This window comes from Moschus berezovskii, chromosome 17, assembly GCF_049115385.1.
Source record: "Moschus berezovskii isolate FMDL1 chromosome 17, NW_MosBer_1.0, whole genome shotgun sequence".
Lineage (NCBI taxonomy): Eukaryota > Metazoa > Chordata > Mammalia > Artiodactyla > Moschidae > Moschus > Moschus berezovskii.
Window position 1 is genome coordinate 45,603,672 of NC_142476.1, and position 27,018 is coordinate 45,630,689.

Below are 27,018 nucleotides of genomic sequence, written 5' to 3' on the forward strand. Positions count from 1 at the left end.
GCACAGGTTTATTCGGTAAATCAAAATAGGCATTTTAGCGAAGCTGAAAACCTCCCTGGCTGAGCCGCTGCAGGTGACAGAGGCGGGGTGGAGGTGACGTCTCCTCCACGAGGAAGTGGGGGCTGGTGCTGTCTGTGCGCTGGCAGGGTCCCTGGGGCGGGGGGAAGGGGAAATAGAGATGTCAATTTTAGGCCTCAATATTTAAATATTTTTGATTTGTCTGCTCTGTTGCTTTGCAGTTTGTTTGCTTTTTACAAATTCAGCGTGTGGTTTCCAGTGTGTCCTTGAGTTGGTGAAACAGTAAGAGTTATGGGCCATCCTGCCCTGAGCAGCAGCAGCAGCAACTATTTGCTCTGGGATGGATGAGGGAACAATCCCTGACCTCTGGGGATGCTCGCTGGGAGGAGTCAAGACAAGCCAATGTCCAGCCTCAGCTGCTGCCTCCCCTGTCCCCAGGTTCCAGGGAGGGGTCCAGAGGTTTTGAAGGGTGAGAGAGAGTTACTGCAGCTTGATTCAAGAACTCTCCCTGGGCACAGCATGCTTGTGGGGTGAGCATTAGATGGAGGCCTGGGAAGGAATCCTGGATGTTGTCCAAACTGGTGTTCCATGACCTTCACTAGCCGGGGTGTCTCCCGGAACTCAGGCGACTCTTGACAGGTAGCGAGCTTGCATGGTTCCCTGGGTTAATGGTCCCTTCCCAGTGAGACTCTGGAGAGGGAGCAGTGGGAACTTGGCCACCCCGACAAGGGGAACGGGCAGCCAACCTGGTGACCAGAGCCCTGAGTGCTCAGAGAAGGAGACCAGCCAGCCTGCCCTCTGCTCTCACCCCCAGCCGGGAGCTGGTGTGGTCCTTTCACACTGGCAGTGCAATCCAGAACCCTCCTGTGACCTCCAGGCCTCGGGTGGTCTGGCTCCCAGGCCCTCCATCCTCACGGCCTATGTACTTGTGTTCCTTCTGCTTGGAACCCCAGGCAGTTCTCACCAGACCCTCTTCCCTCAGACACCCCTTTCACACGACTCCCCTCTCCATCCCGTCTGAAGAGCACCCCTTACCTTGTTGGCAGGTTTCCCTCCCGGCGTTTCAGCTGCCTGACAGGCATCCTGTCCTTGTATCTTATCTGTGTCTCTGGAGATGAAGCACAGGAAGAAGGGGCTAGAACTGTCCCACGGCCACTGTGGCCCCTGGCTTCTGAGCCTGGCCTCCGGGGCCACTCCCCGTCACTCTCTGTGCCATGCAGGCGGGTGGCCGGGGCTTCTGTCTTGCATCCACCATGCAGTCTGTCTACCCACAGCGTATCTGTTTCCTGGCGCACAGAATACTGTTCACTGCTCACTGCAGATGCTAAGCTAGAATAGTCAAGAAAGAGGTTGAAAGTTTAGTGCACTTTTCTCCAGAAAAGGTTTTTGTGTGTCGGCGCATTGACAGCTCGCTCACCTCCTGATTCTCCCCATAAATTCAAGCCTCCTAGGACAGTGGTCCTGTCACCCATCTCCAGGTTTCATAGTCGTGAACCACGGCCTGCATCCATTTTATTTTCTTGGAGTGGAGTTGGGAAGGTGGACATAAAATTTAAAAAAAAATGCCTTGATTCAGCTTGGATAAAATAGGATTCATGAGGCAGTGCATACGGTGTTGTGAGACCAGAATCCACGGATAGCTGGGGTCTGTCCTGAGGTGCTCCCAGCTTCGTCCTTCCAGCACCGCTTACCGGGACAGACTTTGCCAGGCTCCAGAATGTGTAATTTTTCACCAGGAGTTGTTATTGGCAGGTGAGCGTGCAGTATTAATTTAGCCAGATTCCAGCATCTTAGAATCACACATGAGTATTGAGAAGTTATTGCTGAAACTGCTTGATCAATTTGAATTTAATTAAAAGGCATCGAATCAAAGAATAACATGGAGAAGTACAATAATAACCACAAGCATCTTGGTCATTTTACATCATAATCCTTTTCTGTTTTTTCAGTGGAGGCAGGGAGGATTAAGCCGGCCAACTCGCCCCATTCTCTTTTACTCTCCAGGAAAATGAGGATGTCCTTCCCTTAAGAGAAAACTTGTGTTTGTCTGCTTTGGTCATCCCGTGTTGTTATGTGTGGACTTTTAATAATTTAGATGAAAGGGCGCAGAAGTCACTTGATACTCTTTATTTGGATAGAGTATTTCTGAATTAAGGCTGGATTCACGTGAAAGGTCAGTTTTGCCTCCCTGTTCCACCCGCATTTGGAATAAAATACAAAACAAAACATTGTTCTTCCTAAGCAGAATCTAAGTAGAAACGCTGCTGGCTGCTTGGGTCGGGTTGGAATAGGTGTCATCTGAAAATTCACAGCCAGAAAGGACTGCTGCGCCCCAGGACCTCTCCAGCAGGGTTTGCAGTTCCCAGGGGCACAGGGTCTTCACCCTGACCTGGGCCCTAGAGCAGACCTTTGGGCCAGTTGCCACAGCTGAGGAACGAGCTTGTACCTGGAAGAGGCACAGTTGCGTGCGAGAGGCAGAGAAACCAGGGGGTAGAGAAGGTTCTAGTTGTCTCAGGAGCTGGTGAGGCTGTGGGGCTGTCAGTTTGCAATGTGGATCTGAGCTCTTCAAGTGGGGGTTCCCACAGGAGGCCGTCCTGTGACAGGTGAGGCCCGGGTGTCCCACCTGCCTCTGGTCATGAGTGTGACCAGGTGCACCTAATCTGTATGCATGGAAAAGACTTGTGAAAACCTCCCCTCAGAGAAGCTTCCAGGCTTCCCTGGTACCTCGGACAGTAAAGAATCCTGCAATGGAGGAAACCTGGGTTCGATCCCTAGGTTGGGAAGATCGGAAGATTCCCCTGGAGAAGGGAGTGGCTCCCCACTCCAGTATTCTTGCCTGGAGAATCCCACGGACAGAGGAGACTGACGGGCTACAGTCCATGGGGTCGCAAAGAGTCGGACACAACTGAGTGACTAAACAACACACACACAAGCGAACTCTCCAGATCTCTTTCAGGCTCAGCCCTCAGGGAGGGTGGCGACTTTTGGGTCCCCCCACCCTGGCCCTGGTGTGACCCTAACACCAAGGAAGATCTCCCCCATCTTCTTTAGATGCTCACTCTGAGCATGGCCCAGCTTGCATGGATCTCTGAGCGGCCAACCTTGTCCCACTGTCCGATCCCCAAATTGATGCGCCCATGTGGAGGCTGCAGCCGCCCCTTTTTGGCTCTTGGCTTTATCTGAACATGGACGATGTTGCGGGGTCCGGACACAGCCCCTCACTGTCCTTGTGGAGCAGATGTGCTAAGGTCGTGGGACCTATTTTGGGCCCGGGTGGCTGCTGAGCAATCCCAGGAGCACTTTTGTGCATCTGCTTTCTGCTGGGTCACCATCCAAGTTCACGATCCAGAGGGTTCCAGAGCCGCCAGGGGCTTTTCCTAGGTGATGTCCTGGGAAAGGAAAGAAGGGCTGTCGTCACAAAGCACCAAGATGGCAAGTTGCTGTCTTCTTTTCCCGCAGTTATCTTCCAGCTCCTATGACGGAGTCACCAGGCTGGCCCCACACCTTGGTGTGTCCCTTGAGAGCCAGGCTGGAGCATAGCTTTACAGGGTTAACCCTCTCTATTGAGATGTTTCTGCAACTCTTGAAGCTTATAAGATGAAGCCAGCGCCAAAGGTGGGGGAGGGGTGAGGTGGAGAGAAATGCTGGTTTTGTTTCTTTTTTTCGTTATCTAGTCCACAGTTTCTTATTTATTTATTGAAGTGTAGTTGATTTGCAGTGTTGTGTCAGTTTCGGGTATACAGCACAGTGGTTCAGTTATCCATCTATATTTCTGTTTGCGTTTCTATATTTCTTTCTGTCTGTATTTCTGTTTTTCTGTTTGTCTATCTTTCTCTATTTCCAACTCTCTATTTGTATTTTTATCTATATTTCTATCTACCTGTATTTCTACTGTATTTCTATTTGTCTCTCTATCCATCTGTCTACCCATCTGTCCTTTCTCATATTCTTTCTCCTTACCGGTTAGCTGGTCTTGTGTCTTGAAGGGAAGATGCTGAGATGACTCGGTGTGAGCTCACTCTGTTGGGAGATAGCTCTCTGCTGCCTGGTGTCCCTGCAGCAGGCCACAGCTGGGGAGGTCGCCACATCCTCATGGTTCACCTTCTCCTTCGGTGTTCACAGAGCACAGTGAATGAGCTCAGGAGCCCTTGCCGAGTCTTTAATGGGGGTGAATTTAAAAGACTGAGCTGTGCCCTCCTATCACCTCACAGTTCTCTGTGTGGGACCCTGTGGTTGCTGGATCTGGGGTGCTCTGTGCCTGGCCCCCCAGGATGGCAGCCTTTCTGGTCCCAGCGTCTCCTTGGTCTTCTGGCAGCCCAGAACCTTCTGCTGGAAGAGCTGTGTTTGTTGTTGCTCGACAGTGAGGAGACGGAAGTGCTCGGTGAGGCACGGGCCTGAAAGGGGGCTGCCCGTTCCCGCTGCCCTCCTCCAGGCTGTCATCCTGAATCTCTGCACACTGCTCACGAGGAGACGAGGCGTCACCTTGTGTTCAGAGCAGCTGTGTTAATTACATGCTTGTGGCCGTCCCCCGTGTCCACCACTCGGGCAGCTTCCTCTGTCTTAAAGTAATGACAGACCGAGTTAGAGGGACTTGGGGAGGGTGTCCCTGGGGGCCAGATGCCCCCTACTCCTCGGACATGGGTGATGACTTCTGCTCAGGACCAGGAAGTGCGGTCCCAGGAGGCCTCTTGTATGAAGGTGGCTCATTTGAGCCACAGGGGCCCTGCCTGTGGTCATTTCCTTTGGCACCTCATGCCTTTGTGAGGGACGGGGAGAAGGGGCCTGAGCAATCCTCCCACCCGCCAGCAATTATTGTCCATCCAGAAGGTGAGACAGTAGCAATATGTCTAAGAGCCCAGAGACAAAGTTCACCTGCACTGTTCTTGCATGTTGTGTCATCTCTACATACTCCATGAGGTAGGTCAGTGGGGGCAGAGCAGGTCTAGGACCCAGAGGCCCCCTACCCTGCCAGGCCCTTGCCTTTACCACGTCCCACCTCTAGCTGCAAGGACAGCAGAGGGCAGTTACCTTTCCTGAGCTGTTTTCATCATCTGAAAAATGGGAACACGGAGACTGCTTCTTGGGTCTGCTATGAAACAGACCTACAGCTTCACTGTTTCTCTGCTTCCATGTTTGCTGTTTGCATGCTTCCTGCCCTGTGCCCAACCTCAAGCTTGTTCCTGGCACATGCTCATATTTGCTGAGCAAATGAAAGTGACGATGATTTGCACATTGGTGGCCAAGGACACCCCACCCTTGCTTCCTGAATCCCTGCCCCCTTGCTCCTCTCCCCTGCCCTCCGGACCTGTCACTGAAGGACTATTAGGGTCCTTTCATTGATGGGTGGTCTGGAGGGGTGAGTGCTGTGAGCCTGGCTTGAGAAGCAAAAGAAAGGCTTCACTTCCTCACTTTTTCAGCTCAGTAGCCTGGCTCTTGTCCGGATTAACAGGTTTTGTGGGAGCCTCCCAGGAAGTCGCATACTCTTGAGTTCATTGGCTTGAGTAGTTGTAACCCTGAAGGTCAAGTCCTTTTCGATTGGCTGCTTCAGGGCGCTTAGTGGGCCAGCGGGGGTAAGCTGCGGTGGCATTCCCATTTGTTTCTGAATGAGATATTATTCCCAAGAAGTCACCAAGTGTGAAAATGTGTGTTATCTTGCTAATGGGACACTAATGAAATATTAAAGTGCATCTCTCTTCCTGTCAGTCTCCTGGGGGCCACTGATTCTAGTCTCTCTCTACATAAAGAGCCCCAGGGAATTCACATTTCTTAGTACTTTTCAAAATAACCTTGGTATTTATGCTGCTATAGTAGAGAAGTTCGTAATTTATATTTGGTGGCTGGCTGGGGTGAGGTGCTCTCCCTCTGCTGGGGGTGGGGATGTGGGGGTGTGAGGGGAGTGGGGGTGGTGGTGGTGTGTGGATTATGGTCGGTCCTCCCAGCACCTCTCCTCCAGGCTGACACCTTCTCCCAGGTCCCCTCTGCCGCCCTCTCAACAGATACTTGACCCCAGTTTGTAGGGGATGTGTTATCATAGCCTCTCTGGGCTGAGCCAGGCCAGAGCCAGGCCACTGCCAATCACCGTGTGTGTGTCAGAGCATTACCCTCCCTGCACGCCCCAAAACCCTGTTGACTGGGCAGCTGGGGAGGCGTTTCTGTTTCCACTTAGCAGGGAAGGCAGCTTGGGCTCCGTGAGGTTAAGTGTCCTGCCCAAGCTGCCATCCAGGTACTATGACCTTGGGTGCGTCACATTACCTATGCTTCAGTTCCCCCTGCCTGAAAGGGCCCAAGTGCCATCCTTCTCTCTATATGTGGACATCCCTGGGGACAGAGGCCGTAGAGGGGGAGTCGGATTTCTGGGGCCAGTTTCTCCCCTGGGCCCTAGCTCTGAGCCTTTATCTTTCGTCTGGCCCCCCATTGCTTGGCGCCACATCCTCTGGCTCGGATGCTTGGGGAGGTTGAGTCCCCTCACCCCCTACCTGTGAGCCCCACACTGCTGGCCATCAGTTCCATCAGGTTGCTGAGTGCTCTGCTGGGGAGCCTGTTGGGACCTCCCAGAGCCTCTTGCCTTTGGGGTTCCCCATTCCTCCAGCTTATTGGGGTGCCCTCCCAAGCACCACACCATCACAGCCAGGGAGGCATTCTGCCCCTGGTGGCTGATACCTGCTTGATCCGAGGAGTTGTTGGCCAGTTCCTGGCCCCTACCCAGAAAACCCTGCTTCTCCCTCACCCACATAGCTTCCCGCAGCCAAGACTCGGGTCAGCTTCCCAGAAGTTTCCACTAACCATTTCCTACGCTCAGTGCTGTGCTGTTCTTCATGACAGTTTTCAAGCTGCTTTACGTGTGGACGTTTCTGTGTGAGGCCAAGAGACTGTGCTGAGCCAGGCTCTGTGCTCCATGCTGGAAACCATGCTGAGGAACATGATGGGGGGTGGCGTATGGATGGAGGGGAGAGGACCAGGGAGGCCCCTGGAGGAGGCAGTGTGGATCTGGGTTCTGAAAGCAGAGGAGGATGTCTGAGAGTAAAGAGGGGCCCTCCTGCTGGAACAGCATGAATGCAGGCAGGGGAGTGGCAAGGATGGGTTTGGAGGCAAAGCAATAGTCCATTTCGTCTGGAGCACAGGGTTTGTGTCAGCATCTTAAGAGGGGGCAAGCGCCCTGCACTACGGCAAAGGTCTTTGCTCACATGGTCTCAAACTGCCTCAGGTGTGCTGAGCATAATCACAACTGATCATTTCTGAGGGCTTCTGGCCGCTGCCTGCCTGCCTCCCCCTGTTGAATGTAGATTGTGAAAAGGCAAGGCTTTTTCATTCCGGCTTTTTCACTGTTGTATCTCTGGTGCTAGGGGCAGCACCTGATAGATTTAACAGGTACTGAATAAGTTCTTGAGTGAGTGAACATGCACGAGTTAAGGCAGCTCAAATCCACACGCACACACAACCACAGAGTGCCTAGCTAGTAGCCACATATTGTGCCCTCTGACCAGTGGTACCACATGTAGGCTGTGGGGGGCGCTGTCTGTCCCTTCTCTGCACCTGGTCCCAGGCAGACCCTTGGGGAGGGTGGCATGTGTGTGCGGTTGGGTCACAGACCTTTACCTCTTTGAGATGCAGGCAGCTTTTAGGCTTGGCTGGTGAAAGTTGAGGCTTTCAGTTTATCAGGTCCGAGGAAACAGGGAGCCCTTAGCCAGGGAGGTGCCCGGAGCTGCAGACACTGGGCCAAGGTTCTGTTAATTTCTCTTCCCTCCCCAGGAACACATGCTTGTCTCCATCTCACCACCTTTTTATCTTAATTTACGAGCCTGCTGTAGCACCAATGAAGACATACTGTACTGCCTGAAAAAAAAAAAAACCCAGCAGAATTCTAATTCTGTACGATTCAGAGGCATGCCTTTGGTTGGAGCTGGTTCAGAAATAAGAAAAGCAGGAGACACAGCTCTGCTTGGGCTTCCTGGACTTGTCAGGGAGTCTCATTCTGGCTGTCTCCTATTGGCCTCCTTAATTAAGCCTTCTGATTCATTTTTCAATTCATTATTTTTTTTTTGAAAAAAAAAAAAAGAAAAGCTGCTTTAATGGAAGCTTTTAAAATCCAGGAGCTTTGGATTTCTCTGCTTTGTCAGGCAAAAGTGGATTCATTTAAGTAGTTTTATATAAAAAATGCATATATTTATGAAGGTTTCAAAAATTAGATTTTTCACTTCTTTACCTCCAGGAACCTAAAAACCAAATTTGGAAAATAATTTGATATTGTGGGGTACATGCATTCACTCAAGAAATACAGCAGTTTTAGAACATCTCTGAATTTCTGCATTTCATAAAAATTTCTTTGTCTTGTCCTTGTGGGAACTTGGGCTTGAATTCTTCTCCTGCCTGGCCTCCTGGTTTGGAGGTGGCGGTGTGGCTTCAGTTTGACAAGCTTCCCAGGAAGGTGAGGAGTGGCCAGGGCTGGCAGGGGTGGGACAAGAGTGAAGCTGCCTGAATCTTGCGTCTCACATGGGGGAGCCCAGGGCAGCCTGGCTGGAGAGGGAGGGCTGGAGGAGGTGGTCTCCCAGGAGAGGCTTGCTGGAGGGAGGTCCGTGGGGAAGGGGGCAGAACCTGGGGGTGGGCGGAGGGGGTGTGCAGCGGTGGGCCTGAGGGCCCAGGTGGGGAAGGAGAGGGGCAGCCGTGATCCTCTGGCTTCCAGCTTCAGCGAGTCTGGGGAGGAGGAGTCAGCAATGTTCAAGCATCCCTACAAGCAGTAGTGTGGTCCCACCATCAGGCCACTCCCACTCTCCGGTGTGGGACCGCCCACCGCCCAGGCTAGGTGTTTGGAGAGCCCCCAAGTTTCCAGGGCACGCCCTGTGAACGCCCTCCTGTTCCCAGGCCCAGATGCCTCAGAGGTGACCACACTGCTGCCTGGGGAGGGGCCCAGGGCATGGGGTGTCCCTGTGTTCTTCCTCTGTGCTTTCTCCTGCCGCCAGGTGGGAATCCCCAGGACAGCAGAGATCCCCGGGTGTCCCCTGGCTGGGACTCCCCCACCAGTCAGGACAGAGCCAGGCCTTTCCCAGGATCACAGAGCAGAAAGCGCATCCGTTTTCCAAGAAAGGACGATGAGAGAGAGATGGCCAAATTGAGTTAGGAGTGCCAGGAATCCAGACCCGCGAGTTCCTGTAAGGCGCTCCACCCCCTCTGAATTACAGCTGCTTTCTGCGTTTCTGCAGAGAAAGCCGGCACTCTCCCGCTCTCCCGTGGCATTTACAACAGCTTGATTTACAGGCCGGCATGTTCCCCGCACACTTCACATCCATTCTCTCTCCTTCTTTAAACTTTTAAGCCTCTGCCTTATGAATGAGGCCACTGATTTTCTAGGTTCCCTGTGCTTCGATATGAGGTCTTTTTCTCTCACCTCTGCCAGTTCTGAACACCTGCTCTGCACAAGACCCATGACGGGCTCCCCTGGGAGCCGGAGATGGACTCATCACTGTTCTGAGCTTCAGGGAGTTTGCATTCTGGTGGTGGGAGGGTGGGAAGAAGCCCCAAGTGCAGAGAATTTCCCTACTTGGAGACCCCACTGATGGCTCCTGTAATGGACATGTGCTCTGTGCTGATGCCGTGTGACGTGCCAGGGCCACGCTGACGGCCAAGCCCCTAGTGGACTCTCAGCCCACCCCGGGGAGGAGGAGGTGTGACAGGGAGGGCAGGATCACAGGCATTCCCAGAGCCCTTAGCAAAGCCCGTGTGGTCTGGTGGGGGGGTTGAGGCAGTTTCTCTGAGCAAGTGCCGTTTGAGACCTGCAGGCTGAACAGGAGGCAACCAAGTGAAGGGGGCTGGGAGGGGACATTGTTCCAGGGAGGGGGATTTGCCCGGTGAAGATGCAACTTCCAGAGAGAGCGTGGTGTGTCCAAGAAGCCACAGGAAGTACAGAGCGTGAAACGTGGAATGAGGAGGAGGCTGGGCTAGAGCCGTCTCAGGGCCCAGGCGGAGCAGAGGCCAGGAGCAGAGGCCCGACGGAAGTGGTGGCCAGTTTTGTTACGTGCCTGGGGAGGCACTGGAGGGCCCAGGAACCAGGAGGCTGATGAGATTTCTGTTGCTCAGAGGAAAGCCCAGGGTGGTAAGACCGTGCATAAGGAAAACTGTTTCGAGACCCTGATCTTGCTGTCATTAATCCAGGTGACAACTAGGCCAGAGTGAGAGAAAAGTGACAGATTCAAGATGCTGTAAAGGAGAGGAATCAATCGGGCCTGGAGGGTGAGGGCCAGAGAGAAGCCAGGGCAGCTCCAGGGCTTCCATCTTGGCCATCTGGGCTGGAGGAGGGTGCATTCAATGCCTGTGGGACCAGGGGGAGGCGGTGGGGGTTGGTGTACAGAAGCCTGCAGGTGGAGGCCCTCAGAGACACAGGCAGTGGGATCGGGGAGCATCAAGCTTCAGACTCCAGGAGGGCCTGGAAAATGCAGATTCGGGAGTCAGCAGCAGCTATAGCTGGGGGAGCAAATAGAAACCCCCAAGGGGTGCAGTGGGGTGAGAGGGAAGGAGAGCTTCAGACACTGTGTGTGCCCCCACCGCCACCAAAGGCACAGGGGGAGGACAGAGACAGGACTGCAAAGCAGAGCCGGCGAGGCCTCCTCCAGGGGAATGTCTGCAAGCCTTTTAGCTTCAGGAGAGAGGCAGGACCTCAGAGACCCTGGGGCCCTGGGAGCAGACGCAGGCCCCTGACCGGCAGGAGTGGCAGGGAAGGAGGGAAGGTCTGCCTGGGACCTAGGCTTGGGGAGGAGAGGCTGTGTCAGACCCAGCACTGGGGCCTTGAATTCCCGAGCCCTGCTGTAGCAAAGGCCTTCTTCCCAGCTCCCATTTGTGAAGAATTATGCACTTGGCACCCCACTACAGTCCTCTTGCCTGGAAAATCCCATGGACAGAGGAGCCTGGTAGGCTGCAGTCTATGGGGTCGCTAACAGTTGGACACGACTGAGCGACTTCACTCTCACTTTTCACTTTCATGCATTGGAAAAGGAAGTGGCAACCCACTCCAGTGTTCTTGCCCAGAGAATCCCAGGGACGGGGGAGCGTGGTGGGCTGCCGTCTATGGGGTCGCACAGAGTCGGTCACGACTGAAGCGACTTAGCAGCAGCAGCAGCAGCATGCACTTATTCTTAACTGGAGGGTATGTTAGCAGCACTACCACCCCGGCCCCCCAACCCTGCCCCCCATGAGAGAAAGGAGGTTTAAGGGGGCAGAACCTTTCCCCCAGTCCTGAGCCAGCTGCTTCCAGAGGAGAAGACGAATTTTTTTTTAATCTAAAGGAACTTAACGTTTATGCTTGACTGAAGCACAGGCCACATTGTTCTGGGAGCCAATGGGAACCTGGGGCTTGGGTAATCTATGCCAGGCCTTCAGCTGCCCCACATCCATCATCCCAAGTGACAGAATTTCCATCATTAATCATGGGCGGTAATAGAAAAGTCATTGAAATAGAATGTTGTCACAGGATAACTGTCTCCCAATTGCATATAAATGTCCCGGCTTCACTGTACTGTTTGTGCCCAAGAAATACTGTGGGGGCTTTAAAGTGGTATTTATCTGGGGTCAGGAAGCCACCAGCATCAGCCCATCCTGCTCATGGCCTCTCCCAAGGAAGCCCGGATCCCCTCCCGCACCAGGGGCCTCAGCCCCGGGGACCACCGCACCCCTGGAGTTGGGTAAAGGGAGGGATGTGATCTGGGCTTCCCAGGTGGCACTAGTGGTAAAGAACCTGCCTGCCAATGTCAGAGACATAAGAGATGCAGGTTCGATCCCTGGGTTGGGAAGATCCCCTGGAGAAGGAAATGGCAACCCACTCCAGTATTCTTGCCAGGTGAATCCCATGGACAGAGGAGCCTGGTGGGCTACAGTCCATGGGGCCGGAAAGAGTTGGACACAACTGAATGACACGCACAGCGATGTGTTTTAGGATGACTGATGCCCTGAGGGTTAGAAAATACTCCAGCCCATTAATCCTGCTGTGGTACCCTGGTCATCATCCTGTGGCTGGAGGGATTTGCACCTCCCCTCTCCATGGCCACAGACCCTTTGATGCAGAAGAGAAAAGGTTGTGAACCTGGCCAGGCTGCAAGGCGCAGCGTCTCCGGAGACCACAGAGAAGCCAGGCCAGGGAGACAGACACTTCGAGGCTGCTTCACTGTTTGAGAAATCAAGCCCACAGAGTTTTCTGGTTGGCATCTCTCTGTTATGTGACCTGATAACACTCTGTTTTTGGAAAGTGCAGGATCTGCTGACACTCTTTTCTGGAGGTTTGTGTGTTTCTCTCCAGGGTGAGCCGTCCTGCCTCCAACGGACAAGATGCTCTGGAGGAGGCACAGGCATAGGAGACAAGGCTTTTTATGTTGGACTTTGAAGGGATTCTCTCTGCTTGAGCTTCCAGCTCTCCTTCCACACAGAGTTCCTGGAGCCTTCCAGGGCCCGGCGGGAAGAGTGGGCACCACTGGAAGCTGGCAGGTGGGGAGGGGGCTTGCCAGGGGCCTGAGGCAGGGGACTGTCTAGGGTGGAAGGGCTTGCAGGACTGTTAAGGACTGACTCTGTGTGACCAATGAGCTATATTAAACCGGAGCCAGGTGTCTGAGCTGATAAGCTAGGACTGGGCTTTGTAGAGTCTACTTGGCAGGAGAAGAGGCAGCTCCCCTTTTCTGTAGGGAATTTCATAAATCAGAGCCTATCAGATGTGGAAGCGATCTGAGGCCAGTGGGGTCCCCGACTTTGAATGTCACAGGCTGGTCAAATTTTAAAACTTTAAATTTGACCGAGTGCGGCCATTAAAAAGTCAGGGGCGAGCTACTGTGTCATCCCATAAGTGGAAGAATATTCTAGCACCAACAACCTAAGAGGAACATAATTTCAAGAGAAAGAGTATTTCTTCAAATGGAATAAATTTACCTTTATGAAAAATTGTTTCATTGTACCTCTTTTTTTCTTTTTTTTCTCATCTTAATTTTAAAAGGGTGGCAAAAATCTGTTGTTCCTGGTCCCCAGTCCCCTCATTTCAGACGAGCAGAAGGAAGAAAGGTGTCTGACCAGGGTCCTACAGCCAGCAAGGCTTGTGTACCATTCCAACTGTTTCTGGCTTCATACAAGTCACCTCAGCCTTAGCAGAATTGATTATCATGGTCACCTGTCCTGGTTGTGGGGATTGGCAGACTGGGCTGGGGGCTCTCACCTGGGGTCCCAGAGCCACTGAGTCAGACAGTAGCTGGGCCTAGTTGTCTGGAGGGCCCTTCACTCCTTATCTGGAAAGACGTAAGCCTCTGGAGCAGAGCAGTGGCAGCTCCTTGGGCCTCCCGTGGCATCTGCAGGCTGGCCAGCATTTTCACGGGGGCCCCAGAGGTGGGGGTCCTAATGGAGAACCTGGGTAGGGGGAGCTGTGGGGCCTCATGACGTCACACAGCGTCACTGTTATGTCTTCAAGGAGGGGGGAATTTCACCCTCTTCTTGTCGGGAGACACTCCAGTATTCTTGCCTGGAAATTCTGCAGACAGAGCAGTCTGGCCAGCTGTGGTCCACAGGGTTGCATGTCGCATACGACTGAGCATGCACGCACGCACGCTTGTTGGGAGAAATGCTGAAGGGTTTGCCCACATGCTCTAAAGCCACCACGTGGGTCCCCGCCTCCCCTGAGAGCCAGGTTTCAGTCTGGGGTGCTGGGATCTTAGATCTCCCCCCCAACCCCTTGCCCGTTCCAGGAACGAGTCTGGTGGAGGGTGGAGCCGGTGGCTCTCAGGTGATGGGTGGCAAGTTCCACTTGCTGGTCGCTGCTTGCACTTCTGTGAAGTCATAAATTTCACAGATAAGGTAGATTTGATCAAATAAGTATTAATTAAGCTCTTTTATGATCATAAGCGAGGTGATGAATTTGAAATCAATCTAGAAAAATAACCGATAAAGAATAAGAGACTCCAGAAATACAGCCTAAACTCCCAGGATTCCAGGCACTCACTCTTTATAAGAAGGAGGTCTGCATTCTTGGTTGAGTGCCTGCTATGTGCAGGACACTGGGTGAATACCGTGGGGGTCCAGTGCTGTGGAGGGGTGAGGGGGTGCGATCCTGAGCTCCGAATATCCATGATCAGACTGGGGGTGTCCCCCTGTCTCCCCGTCAGGACCAGAGTGTGGGAGGTGGGGACAGCAGACCCATATTAAGTCCCTCTGCTTGGATGGGGTAGTGGGCTGCTGGCTTTTGGCTCTTGGTGGGGAGGGGAGGGTTGTTTCCCATTCAGGGAGGTTTGTTAGGGTTCTTGGGAGGGTGGAGAGGAATAACAAGCCACCCCCACAGTCACGCAGCCAGGCCCTGTGGGGACGCCCATAGCCCAGCACACAGCATGGGCTTGGCCACCTGGTCAAGCCCCATTGTGTGAAGTGGAGGTGGGTGGGTGGGGTGGGAAGCCTGGGAAGGGTCTCACATGGTTCTTTCCGTGGGGATGAGCTGGCCATATGGGGTGTGTTTAGGGTCAGCTGTGGCAGGAAGTCCACGTCCATCATTGTTTGGTGGTTACTGGAAACCGGGTGCCCTCCCCTGGGTCTGGCCCAGGGTCCTGGCTCCATGGGGACCCCAGCTCCAGTGAAAGCCTCCCAGGGCATCCCTGGCCGCCCCACGGGCTGTCTGCTCACGTGTCTCCCTGCTTGGCTGGCAGGCACCCCAGAGACTTCAGTCCTTTGAAACCCCGGAGGGGCGTCCGTCCTCAGGGTGGCAGGCACAGCCCTGGGCAGTCTTGCAGAGCTGGTCCCACCGCATACCTGCCCTTCCTCTGCATCCCCTGCGACCCTTGGGAAAACAGCACAGGAGTCTTTTCGTTTCTGCCCTGCCTGCAGCCCCCTGAGACTGCTCTTCCAGAGAGGGGTCTGCTGCCAGTGCCAGATGAAGCACTGGGGCGGTGAGCGGGGTCCCAGGGAAGCTGACAGAGGTGCCAGCTCCAAGGATAGAGCACTGGACAGACAGATACACCTACCTTCCCCAGGGACTGCCCAGAGGTCACGTTCATTCTCTCTGAATAACTGAGCCCTGCTGGGTTGGTGCATAATTGTTTTGTACCATCACCTCTGCCAAAAGGAAGGGAAGAAGAAATACCCCTACGTATGGAATTCATCAAAAACAAGGGCCCCTTCCCAGATTGTCAGGCAGGCTGGCCTGCAGCTTCTCAAGTGGAGGGGTGACCAGGGTACATCCCACACAGAAAGGAAATGGCAGCTGACGGGGATTAGAAACAGCTCTGTAAGCAGAGGCCAACATACCTGGCTGTCACCTCCTTGCTCAGTTCATAGTGCTGACTTACCACGTGCCAGGTTCCAGGAATGGGTGTTAGTAGTGAACCCAGGGGGCAAAATCCCCATTCTTGAGCTTTCCTACTAGTTGGGGATACAGACAGTGGGAACACAAATGCTGCTGGCAAGGGGGCAGTCGGGGAAAGCCTGACTGAGCTATGTGGCCTTGAGGAGGGCTGCAGGAGCCCGGAGTTGAGCCTGGGATGAGGGCTCCCCGGTGGCCGCCCGCTCCCACCCTGGCCATCAGGGGCACGGGGTGGTAACCGGGGCCTGGCCTCTCCCTCCCTCACCTCCTGGGTGTCGACATTGCTTTTCTGATCTGGGTGCCTGCGAGGAGGAAATATATATTTAGACTCTTCTGTACTTTCCGTGGTAACAGTCGCTTTATTCCTGGTGAAGAATGAGGAAAATGGGTCAGCTGTATTTACTAAGAAGCGTGTTCCAGCTCCTTTTCTGAGGCTATTTATAAACTTTAAAAAATGTGAGCTAAGTTTTTGCATCTTCTTGGAAGCCGGAGTGCCTATGAATACCCTTTCTATTACTATACTGGGGAATGTGGCACTTCGGATTTGAAACGAGTCAACTAGGGCAGATAGAAATCTTGCAAATAGTGATTTTGATGAACTCTGGCAGCCTGACTTTGCCTCGTGGTCTGATTTCTCTGGGCATTTTCTTTGTGAGACCTAGTTCAGCTTTCCTGGGTACGGTGGGGTTACCAAACATGTCCGACTCTGGCCCCACTGGGCCTTCCGGACTGTGGGTCCCCTGGATGGTGGCTCCCGGAGCCTGGGGTCTTAGGGAATTTCAGAATCACTCATTCATCCCTTGAATAACAAGATCAAACCAGTCAATCCTAAAGGAAATCAACCCCGAATATTCATTTGAAGGACTGATGGTTGAATCTGAAGCTCCAATATTTTGGCCACCTGATGCAAAGAGCTGACTCATTGGAAAAGACCCTGATGCTGGGAAAGATTGAGGGCAGGAGGAGAAGGGGTGACAGGATGAGATGGTTGGATGGCATCACCGACTTGATGGACATGAGTTTGAGCAAACTCTGGGAGATAGTGAAGGACAGGGAAGCCTGGCATGCTGCAGTCCATGGGTCACAAAGAGTCGGACACGACTCAGTGACTGAACAACAACATCATCCATCCCTTGGTGGACCGGGGCCTCAGGCCACTTCACGGCAGGCCCTGCTGGCTTGGCCCAGGGCTCCCCTCCTCCCAAGTCCTCTGTCTCTCATGCTTCAGCCTGTGTGCCATGGGCTCCTCCACTCGCTTATTCCCACCTAGTGTGTGCAGAAAATATGTCAGTTCAGTTCAGTCGCTCAGTCGTGTCCGACTCTTTGCAACCCCGTGAATCACAGCACGCCAGGTCTCCCTGTCCATCACCAACTCCTAGAGTTCACTCAAACTCATGTCCATTGAGTCGGTGATGCCATCCAGCCATCTCATTCTCTGTCGTCCCCTTCTCCTCCTGCCCCCAATCCCTCCCAGCATCAGAATCTTTTCCAGTGAGTCAAGTCTTCGCATGAAGTGGCCAAAGTATTGGAGTTTCAGCTTTAGCATCAGTCCTTCCAATGAATACCCAGGACTGATCTCCCTTAGAGTGGACTGGTTGGATCTCCTTGTAGTCCAAGGGACTCCCAAGAGTCTTCTCCAACACCACAGTTCAAAAGCATCAATTCTTCGGCAGTCAGCTTTCTTCACAGTCCAACTCTCACATCCATACATGACCACTGGAAAAACCATAGCCTTGACTAGATGGACCTTGGTTGACAAAGTAATGTCTCTGCTTTTTAATATGCTATCTAGGTTGGTCATAACTTTCCTTCCAAGGAGTAAGCGTCTTTTAATTTCATGGCTGCAATCAGCATCTGCAGTGATTTTGGAGCCCCCAGAAATAAAGTCTGACACTGTTTCCACTGTTTCCCCATCTATTTCCCATGAAGTGACGGGACAAGATGCCATGATCTTAGTTTTCTGAATGTTGAGCTTCAAGCCAACTTTTTCACTCTCCTCTTTCACTTTCATCAAGAGGCTTTTGAGTTCCTCTTCACTTTCTGCCATAAGGGTGGTGTCATCTGCATATCTGAAGTTATTGATATTTCTCCCGGCAATCTTGATTCCAGCTTGTGCTTCTTCCAGTCCAGCATTCCTCATGATGTACTCTGCATATAAGTCAAATAAGCAGGGTGACAATATACAACCTTGACGTACTCCTTTTCCTATTTGGAACCAGTCTGTGGTTCCATGTCCAGTTCTGACTGTTGCTTCCTGACCTGCATACAGGTTTCTCAAGAGGCAGGTCAGGTGGTCTGGTATTCTCATCTCTTGAAGAATGTTCCACAGTTTATTGTGATCCACACAGATATGTAGTGCTCCTCATTCACTCTGAGTGGCCGGCCTTGCTTTTGAGAGAGGAGGGCTGAGCTCCTGGATTTTGGGTCCATGCCAAGGGTATAGTTGAGTGGCTTGCAGCTGCCCCTGAGGAAACGTGCCTCTGCCTGGCTGTTTTGGGTTCCTGTCCAATCTTTCTGAGTGCCCCTCCCCTGCTCCCTCCTGCAGCATGGGGTTTGGGGAGGGATGTGTCCTCCCAACCTGGTGGTGGCTGAGGGAAGGGGTCCCTGAGCTTGGCGGGCAAGTCCTGGGGTGCTGCTTGCAGAGAGGCTAGCTGGGTGGGCCCCAGGAACCACTGCCCGTCTGGACCTCAGAGGAAGCAGCCCTATAGGTTCCACCCATCCACTTTGATCTTGGCATTTCATGGCAACCTCTTCATCCTGGTGGTCAGAGGTCTCAGCCTGTCTTCCTTCTGGCCGAGGCATGGGGCCTGCAGGTCGCAGGGCACTAAGCATGCCTTAGGGGTTCTATCCACCAGGGGCAGTGGGTGTGTGGGGGATAAGAGGCAGGTCATGGGTGGCTTCTCCCCTCGTCAGCTGAACAGTCGAGGGGCTGGTGCTTACTTCCTCTCTGTGCCCACACCTCCTAGGTATATCATACGTCAATAATAAAGGTAATAATAATAATAACAGTGACAGTAGTCATCACTCACAGAGTCACTTACTCTGCCAAGCCTGCACCCTCTGTGTAGAAGCTGCGTGCGTGCTCAGTCATGTTTGACTCTTTGTGACCCCATGGACTGTAGCCCGCCAGGCTCCTCTGTTCATGGAATTTCCCTAGGAAGAATACTGGAGTGTGTTGCCATTTCCTCCTCCAGAGGATCTTCCAGACCCAGGGATTGAACCCTCATCTTCTGTCTCTCCTTCACTGGCAGGTGGATTGTTTACCACTGGCGCCACCTGGGAAGCTCAGGAGCTGTTTCCTCTTCAAGGCAAAAGGGCTTGTTAGAGGATGAAACAGTTGATCCAAGTCAGCTGCTCTGAACAGCACCCGCCAGCCTGAGTGTGAGCTCCGAGTGGGTCTGTCGGTCACCATGGCTCTTCTTATTGGCCCTCTACCTGCCCCAGAGCAAACACTCCTAAACTTTCCTTGGTCTTGGCACCTTGGGTGCCCCAGTGATTTTTTATCATGGCATTCTTAGGCCCAAAGGATACTTAACAGTTCCATTTATGAAGCAGTTAGATCAAATGCCTTAAGTATTTGTGTCCTAATAACAGCCACTTGAAAATATTCTACTGATAATTTATTTTATTCTTAAATTACCAAATCATTTACTAATGGGATACATGCTCCCATAGGAGGTTGGACAACTTTTCAAATTCCAGAGTCAGATGGGGTTCTGCCATCTCCACCTCCTGTTCCATCCAGGTTTTTTCCAGGTCCTTCCTTCCTCTTCTCAGCAACCACTGAAAGCCCAGCTTCACAGTGACACGACAGCCTCAAAAGGCACATAGGCTCCCTTCACGGTGAAACTCACCTGCCCCAAGCCAGTGGTTCCAGTGGAGTCTGGCAGGTCCGACAGATACTTAGCATTGCTTGTTTCCCTCAATAACTTGAAATACTTTGTCATCTCATGGGTTTACAGGGGCTCTCTGGGTTGCCTGGCTGCCTGTGTTTGGGAATCACATTCCTAGGACCTTGGCTTCTTGTTATCCAGGAAGCCGGTCATGGGCCGTCAGGCTCTCAGACCCCCGGTACCCATCTGGGGGGCGGCGTGAGCAGCAGAGGCGATGAGGATCTCATGCCCACCTGCCTCCTCCCTCTCGGCCTCTCCCCATCTCTGAGGACAGGAAGGGCTGTTCCCTGCCCTCTTCCCTCTGCGTTTCATTCTCTGCCCCCCTCCTCGTTGGGGTGTAAGTCCAGGGGTGGGGGCAAAGAGGGCCATCTTTTCCACGCTCATGGGAGAACCCAGGATCCAGCTTCAGAAAGCCCTCCCTCCAGACAGGATGCTCTCCAGTCGCGGCCATGCTGCTGACACTAACAAAAATCATGCCTGCCATTCCGAGCTGAGACTTTGTTGTTTCAGTGGGTACAGTGTCCTCTCCTCTGCCTGAAATACGGAAACCTCTTGCTTCAACTGGCAGGGAGCTCCCTGAACCACTCGGTTTCCGAGACAGGGAATCTGAAAAGATTTCTAAAATGCTGTGCCCACATTGCAAGTGTCAGAGGGGAAGCAGGTGTCTGCACCTTCCTGTTCAGCAGTTGCCTGTGTCTTAGGTGGATTGTAAACCAGGTGGGCTGGGCTGTGTCTTACTTAACAGGTGCTTTACTGCTGGGCCCTTGCTTATGTAGTTCCTGCTCTCACAAGCCCCTCCTCCTCACCTTTACTCCCTCCTGCCTTCCCCATCTTGACCTCTGTCTCCCCGCAGAGGGGGAAAATGCCCCTGGCTGCCTTGTTTCCAGACAGGCCCGTCCCTGCAATCCCAGCTGCTGCCACTACACTCTACCTCCTGCCCAGGATCTCACCAGCTCCTTCTCACTCGGGAACTTTGCTTGTGCTGTATCCCCACCCCACCTCTCCTGCCTCTCTGTCCTCAGCCTCTCCCATGCCGCCCCAGCTCATTTTCCAGGTCTCACTTTAAATGTCGCTTCCCAAAGAGCCCCCTGTCTAAAGAAGTCCCCTCGCCCCTCTGTCCACTCCCCATGACTTGGTCCAGGCAGAGGCACTGTCTGTGCTGTGCTGTTTTCTTGGCATCAGCCCTGAGGCCAGCCTCTGTGGGCACCACGAGTGAGCACTTTGTCAGATCAGGGGATTTTTTTTAATGGAAGGGATTTCCAGGGTCACCACCTTTTAATTTTTCCAAGTAAGACTTCGAAAAATTCCAGCCACCATGTATCATCAGCATTTCGTAAAAGAAAAGTTGGAAGGACATAACGTCAGGATAAAGGACGGTTCTTTAGATGGAGTCAATTTGGCTTTGTTTGGCTGTGCCAGCTCTTAGTTGTGGCAGGTGGGACCAAGTTCCCTGACCAGGGATCTATCCCAGGCCCCCTGCTTTGGAAGCATAGAGTTTTAGCCACTGGACCACCAGGGAAGTCACCAATTTGCCTTTATTGAGCATGTGCTGCCTTATCTGCTTCCTCATCTCGAGAAGGATGGAAGGTGGAAGGACATCCTCATGACATGACAGTGTCCAGCAGTGAGCACTTGGGAGATTCCCCACTGGCCCTCCCAACACTGTCTCTGTTTACTTCTCCTTCGTCTGTCCCCTTCGCTTGGCTGTGAACTTCTGGTGGAGAGGCCACATTTTATTCTTATTTATTTTTATTGGAGTATAGTTGCTTTGGGGCCTCCCAGGTGGCACTCATAGTAAAGAACCCTCCCTGCCAATGCAGGAGACATAAGAGACACAGGTTTGATCCCTGGGTTGGGAAGATCCCCTGGAGGAGGGCATGGTAACCCACTTCAGTATTCTAGCCTGGAGAATCTGATGGACAGAGGAGCCAATGGGCTATAGTCCATGGGGTTGCAAAGAGTCAGACACGACTGAAGTGACTTGGCATGTGTGTGTGTATAGTTGCTTTACAAATGTTGTGTTAGTTTCTACTGCACAGCAAAGTGGTCCAGCTATACGTATACATATATCCCGTCTTTTCTGGGTTTCCTTCCCATTTAGGTCACCACAGAGCACTGAGTAGAGTTCTCTCCATAGAGTGGGTTCTCATTGGTTATCTATTTTGTACATAGTAGTGTATATATGTCAGTCCCAATTTCCCAATTCATCCCACCCCATCCCCCTTGGGGACCACATTGTAGACTGAAGTTGGCTTTTCTGTGCATCACATGCCCGTGTTGGCCTCTGGAAGCTTCCAGATCCGCCCAGACAACCTCTCCTGAATCTGTGAGCTGGCCTCGCCTCCCTCTGCTCCCTGGTGACTCGTCCTCATTCCTCCACTCGCCTGTCCCGCTGATGGGTGGCCGGTGCCCAGGCAGGGTCCAGGGCTCTCTCCACTTAGTGCTGGGGCAGGCACACACGTTCCTATCTGTGCTGAGCGCTGCTTCAGTCCATCGAAGGTGACCCCTCTGCTGGTGGTGGCCGCAGACAAGTCTGTGGCAGGGACCAGCCTCTGCCACAGCTCAGGGTAGGCGGCATGGAGCTCTTTCCCTTTTGATAACTGAATTTAGATTCTATTTCAATCCCTCCTTCCACCAGCTGTGGAAACAATCTCGTTTAATTCTGGGATTTCTCAGCCAATTTAAATCTTCCTCTAACTCACCGCTGGGTTTGTGAGTGTGTGAGGAGCAGGTGGAGGGAGGGGTCTGGCTGTCACCCTGGGTGAGTCACTGATCTGCCCTTTCATCCCCACACTAGGCCTCTCCAGGGCCAGGTTTTTCTCAGATGCTTCTACACCCCTCTTGGGGGCTGAGGGACCCTTGGGCTGTCCTCGCCCTCCCCCCACCCCCGGCAACTGTCTCTGTTTTCTGGGGTTTATTGTACATGCCGTCGGGGCCATGTGAGGAACAAGGCCCCACAGGGGAGCCGGGGCCCCATGGCCTCACCCTTCACTAGGGCGGGAGCAGGTGGGCCAAGCCCCACATGGCTTTGATTCTTCTGTTCTATGCAATAGCCCTTGCCTAGAGTCCAGATGCCCTCAATCTGATTAGAATAAAATTCTACAGGACTTCCTTGGTGGTCCAGTGGCTAATAAGCTGTCTTGCAATGCAGGGGACATGAGTTGGATCCTTGGAGGGGGAACTAGGATTCCACAGGCCACAGAGCACAAGTATGCCTGTGTGCTGCAAGTGCTAAGACTGTGAGCTCTGGAGCCTGTGTGCCAGGACTGGAGAGTCTGTGCACAGCAGTGAAAGATCCTGCAAGGTGGAATGAGGATCCTGCATGCACCAATTGAGTCCTGACGCAGCCAGATACATAAAGCACAGCCACAAGGAAGGGGGCCAAGAGAAACCCCTATTAACACCTCCTACATGTGAACCTGCTGCAGGTGAAGGTTCCGATCTGGGCCTCTGAGGGGAGACGTCCAGGATGTCTGAGGAGGAAGGGAGGCTGCAGGCTGAGCACCCACAGGGAGCTTGTTCAGAATCGCCCGGGGAAGTGGGCTGGTACCTCCCGGAGCTGTCTCGCGTTCTCGGTTATTTGTTCATTTGTGTATTTGTGTTTGCTTAAAACTTTCAGTTTAAAAGCAATACATGTTTAATGAGGAAAAGCAAGAAAAAACAGAAAAACAAATAGAATCAGAGTCATTTGTCTGAGCACCTGGATTTATCTCTGCATCTTGGTGGGTGTCTCTAAGAAGGTTTAGTCATAAAAGCGGTGACAATTACAGCACCAAATGTGGCTCTCGCGTTGAGAGCTTACAATGCGTTGAGAGCTTACAATGCATCCTTCTGAGACTCGCACAGATATTAGTTTATTCAATCCTAACAACCCCGTGGGGTAGACACACTGTTGTCCTCGTTTCACAGAGGAGGGCGCCAAGGCAGAGTGCTGGTGTGATTTGCTGAAAGTCGGTCCACTGGGCAGCCAGGCTGTGTACTCACACTGCACACCTGCACACACGGTGCAGTTTTATGGTGAAGATACACAACGATGCAGCCACCAATCAGGGTTCTTGCCCTGACCTCGTTCAGGAGAGGAACCGTATCCTGTTTTCCTCTGTGTCCTCAGGGAACACCAATTTACTGAATGAATGAATGAGTGAATTCCAATGCAAGCTTTCCCTCCTCTCGCCTTGGGCCAATTACTGTTCCTTCTGTTGATTCCTTTTCTTTCCTTTCCCTGCTCACAGTACCTGCACATCCTGGAGCCTCTCCCACAGTTCCAGCAGCCCCTCCACATTGAAGTCAGTCTTTATCTAAATACAGCATCATTAACATATACACAACCCATATTTAAAGCACACACCTTAGACTTCCCTGGCAGTCCAGTGGTTAAGACCCTGTGACCCCACTGCAAGGAGGGCAGGTTCACTCTCTGGTTGGAGAACTAAGATCCCACATGCCATGTGGCACAGCAAAAAAATTAAAAAAAAATTTTTTTAAATTAAACAAAAAAAATCCCCATACACCTAGGTGAGTTCTGACATCACTGGCTCAAGAGAATGAAATGTGCAGGCCCTAGAAGTGTCCCAGATGCCTATTGTAATCCCTCCCTCCAGGCTCTCTCTGCCTCCCTCCAAGCACATTGTTGTGCTTTCCATCGCCATGGTTAGTTTGGATTTTCTGGAGTTTTATGGCAATGGGATCATACAGTCTGCACTCTTTACTCGGGTTGCCTTTCACTCCACACAGTTACTTGGTGGCTCAATCCATCTTGTGTGTAATCAGTTCATTTCTTTCTATCAACGAGCAGTGTTACATGTGTGTGGATGGGAGTTGACTGGTCCATTCAACTGTTGATGGACCTCTGGGTTGTTTCCACTTTTTGACTATTACAAATAAAGCTGCTGTGGACATTAGCACGCAAGTCTCTGTATGGTCATGTGCCTTCTCCTCTCTTGGGTAAATACCTAGGAGTGGAAAGGCCAGATCATATGGAAACTGCCAGACCGCTTTCCAGAGTGGCCGCACTGTTTTACATGCCAGCAGCAGAGCATGAGAGTCCCTGTTCCACCACATCCTTGCCACCCCTTTGTATGGTCATTCACTTTGTTTTTATGTTTCAAAACTGCATGTTATTGACATACAGTTGATTTGCAATGTTGTGTTAGTTTCTGCTGTAAAGTGATTAGTTATACATAGTGTTAGATGCTCAGTTGTCTCTAACTCTTTCGTGACTCCATGGACCATGGCCCACCAGGCTCCTCTGTGCATGGAATTCTCCAGGCAAGAATACTGGAGTGGGTAGCCATTTTCTCTTCAAGGGAATCTTCCCAACCCAGGGAAGAAACTTGGTCTCCTGCATTGCAGGCAGATTCTTTACTATCTGAGCCACCAGGGAAGCCCTAGTTATACATATGTATGTTCTTTTTCATATTCTTTTCCATTATTGTTTATCACAAGATATTGAATATAGGTCTCTGTACTATACAGTGGGACCTTGTTTATCCATCCTATATATAATAGTTTGCATTTGCTAGTCCCAGACTCCCACCCTACCACTCTCTCCTCCTCCTTCCCGCTTTGCAACTCTAAGTCTGTTCTCTTTGTCTGTGAGTCTATTTCTGCTTTGGATTCAATTTACTTTAATTGTAGCCACTGAAACAGGTCATAGGTGGTGTCTGGTTGTGGTTTTAATTGCATTTCTCTAATAACTGATGATATTCAAGCACTTAATTGCCACCTCTGTATCTTCTTGGTGCAATATTTGTTCAAATCTTTCATCCATTTCAAAAAACATTGGGTTATCTGTGTTCTTATTATTGAGTTTCAACAGTCCTTTATATATAGTCTAGATACAGCCAGTTGGCAGATGTAGGCTTTACAAATAATTTCTTCCAGTTTGTGACTTCTCTTCATTTTCTTAACAGTGTCTTTTGAAGAACACAAAGTTTGATGAAGTCCAGTTTATGGATCATTTTGTTTTCATAGCTCATGCTTTCTGTGCCGTATTAAAGCAGTCTTTGCCTAACCCAAAGTCGCAAGTATTTTCTCCTGAGTTTTCCTCGCCAAATTTTATTGATGTAAACTTACGTCTATAAGCCATGTTGAGTTCATTTTTGTATATGGTGTGAGATATGGGGTCGGTTCATTCTCTTTTTCTTTTTTGGCATGTGGATGTCCAGTTATTCCAGCACTATTTGTTGGAAAACCTCCCATTCTCCACTGAGTTGCCCTCCACTACTTTATGTAAAAGCATTCATCTACAGGTATGAGGGCTTCCCAGGTGGCTCAGTGATAAAGAATCCAGCTGCCACTGCAGGAGACATGGTTCAACCCCTGGGTCAAGAAGATCCCCTGGAGGAAGCTATGGTAACTCACTTCAGTATTCTTGCCTGGAGAATCCTGTGGACAAAGGATCCTGGCCAGCTATAGTCCATAGGGTTGCAAGGAGTTGGACACGACTGAAGTGACTTAGCATATACTCACAGGCATGAAGGTCTGTTTCTGGACCCTATTCTGTTTCAGCAATCGGTTTTCTGTTTTTGCTCCAGTCCCACTGCCCTGACTGCTGTGGCTTTATAATGGGTCTTGAGAGCCTTAGATTCAGAGTTGTATTAGTTCTCCAACTTCATTCTCCTCTTTCAGAGCATTTTGGCAGCCCTGGTCCTTTGTGCTTCCATATGGATTTTAGAATTGGCTCCCATTTCTAAAACAAAGCCTGCTGAGATTGTGATTGGGATCCTGGCCCACACTGTATTCTCTGTGGGTTCTCTCCTTTGGAATTGTCACCTGGTCCCCCCTACATGGGGCAGCTCCGGGGTCAAATGAGGGACTGGGTGGGAAGGCTCTGCAGTCAGTTGAAGGAGAGGGTGTATTTCTAAAGCACTTTTGAAGATACTTTGCATTGAGCTTATGTGTCAAGATGTGATTTTTTTTTTTTTTTTTGCTGAGCTGGGGTCCCTGCTGAGAAGTGCAGACCTGACAGATTCCACCATGCTTGTGGAAGCTTCCGTTGCTCGTGGTCCAGGGTCAGGCCTTGAAAGGAGTACACGTGGTTTTATTCCACCCGGGTTGCCTGCCTGAGGTTCCACAAGTGTGAATGCCCAGTGACCTAGGTGGAGCCACAGGTGACCCTGTGAGAGGGCACCAGGCAAGGGTTTCCTTCTAGAACATTCCTTTGAGGGGGAAGGAGGAGACTTGGTCATTGCATTCCTGCTCACCTGGCCATGTGCCTCTGTGTTCCCGGCCTTAAGGTGTGTGTGGAGCTCCTCACCTCCTTCCGGGAGTGGCACATGGCCAAGGCCTTGTGGCAGGTGCCCTGTTCCCTCTGCTTTCCTGGATCAGCTTTTCAGGGAAGATGCTCTGCAGGGGCCGTGTGATCAGCAAGGAAAGAAAGGCTCCAGGAAAGCTCTGATGAGCCATTTCAGTGGGCTTTTCCAAGGACTGCACACTAGAGGTTGCCCCTGGGGAGAAGGAGCTGTTAAACTGTCAAAATAGAAAGTAAACCAAATTCCTTTGGCCAATTGAGAACACTTAACTTGGACGGCAGGCAGTGAAGGCAACAGATTACCCCACAATGTGTTTTTTTGGGGGGAGAAAGGCTGTTGGGGAACTTAAGGTATGGAGGGAAAGTTTTAAAATACTGGGATCTACCTAGTCAATAATACATGGAATTTGGGATTCATAAAAGGAAACAGTGGTGAAAACCTCCCCAAATAAGTTTTTATTCTAGAATGGGATGACAGACCTCCTGGAGCACTGGGTATCCCATAGGTGTGGTATTCTGAAATACAACCCGGCGCATATATATTGTCAAAT

At 51.8% G+C, this 27,018-nt stretch overlaps 1 protein-coding gene and 1 long non-coding RNA gene across 3 annotated transcripts in view; one reads left to right on the plus strand and one right to left on the minus strand.

The window, feature by feature from the left end:
• CAMTA1 (calmodulin binding transcription activator 1) overlaps positions 1 to 27,018 on the plus strand; it is a 989,569-nt gene that overhangs the window by 116,351 nt on the left and 846,200 nt on the right. The gene's annotated exons all lie outside the window — the stretch shown is intronic.
• LOC148775146 (uncharacterized) lies at positions 19 to 5,205 on the minus strand. Its single transcript, XR_016039619.1, has 3 exons — positions 5,047 to 5,205; positions 1,054 to 1,347; positions 19 to 151 (listed from the first exon to the last, which is right to left on the minus strand). It is a non-coding gene; the product is annotated as an uncharacterized LOC148775146 (long non-coding RNA).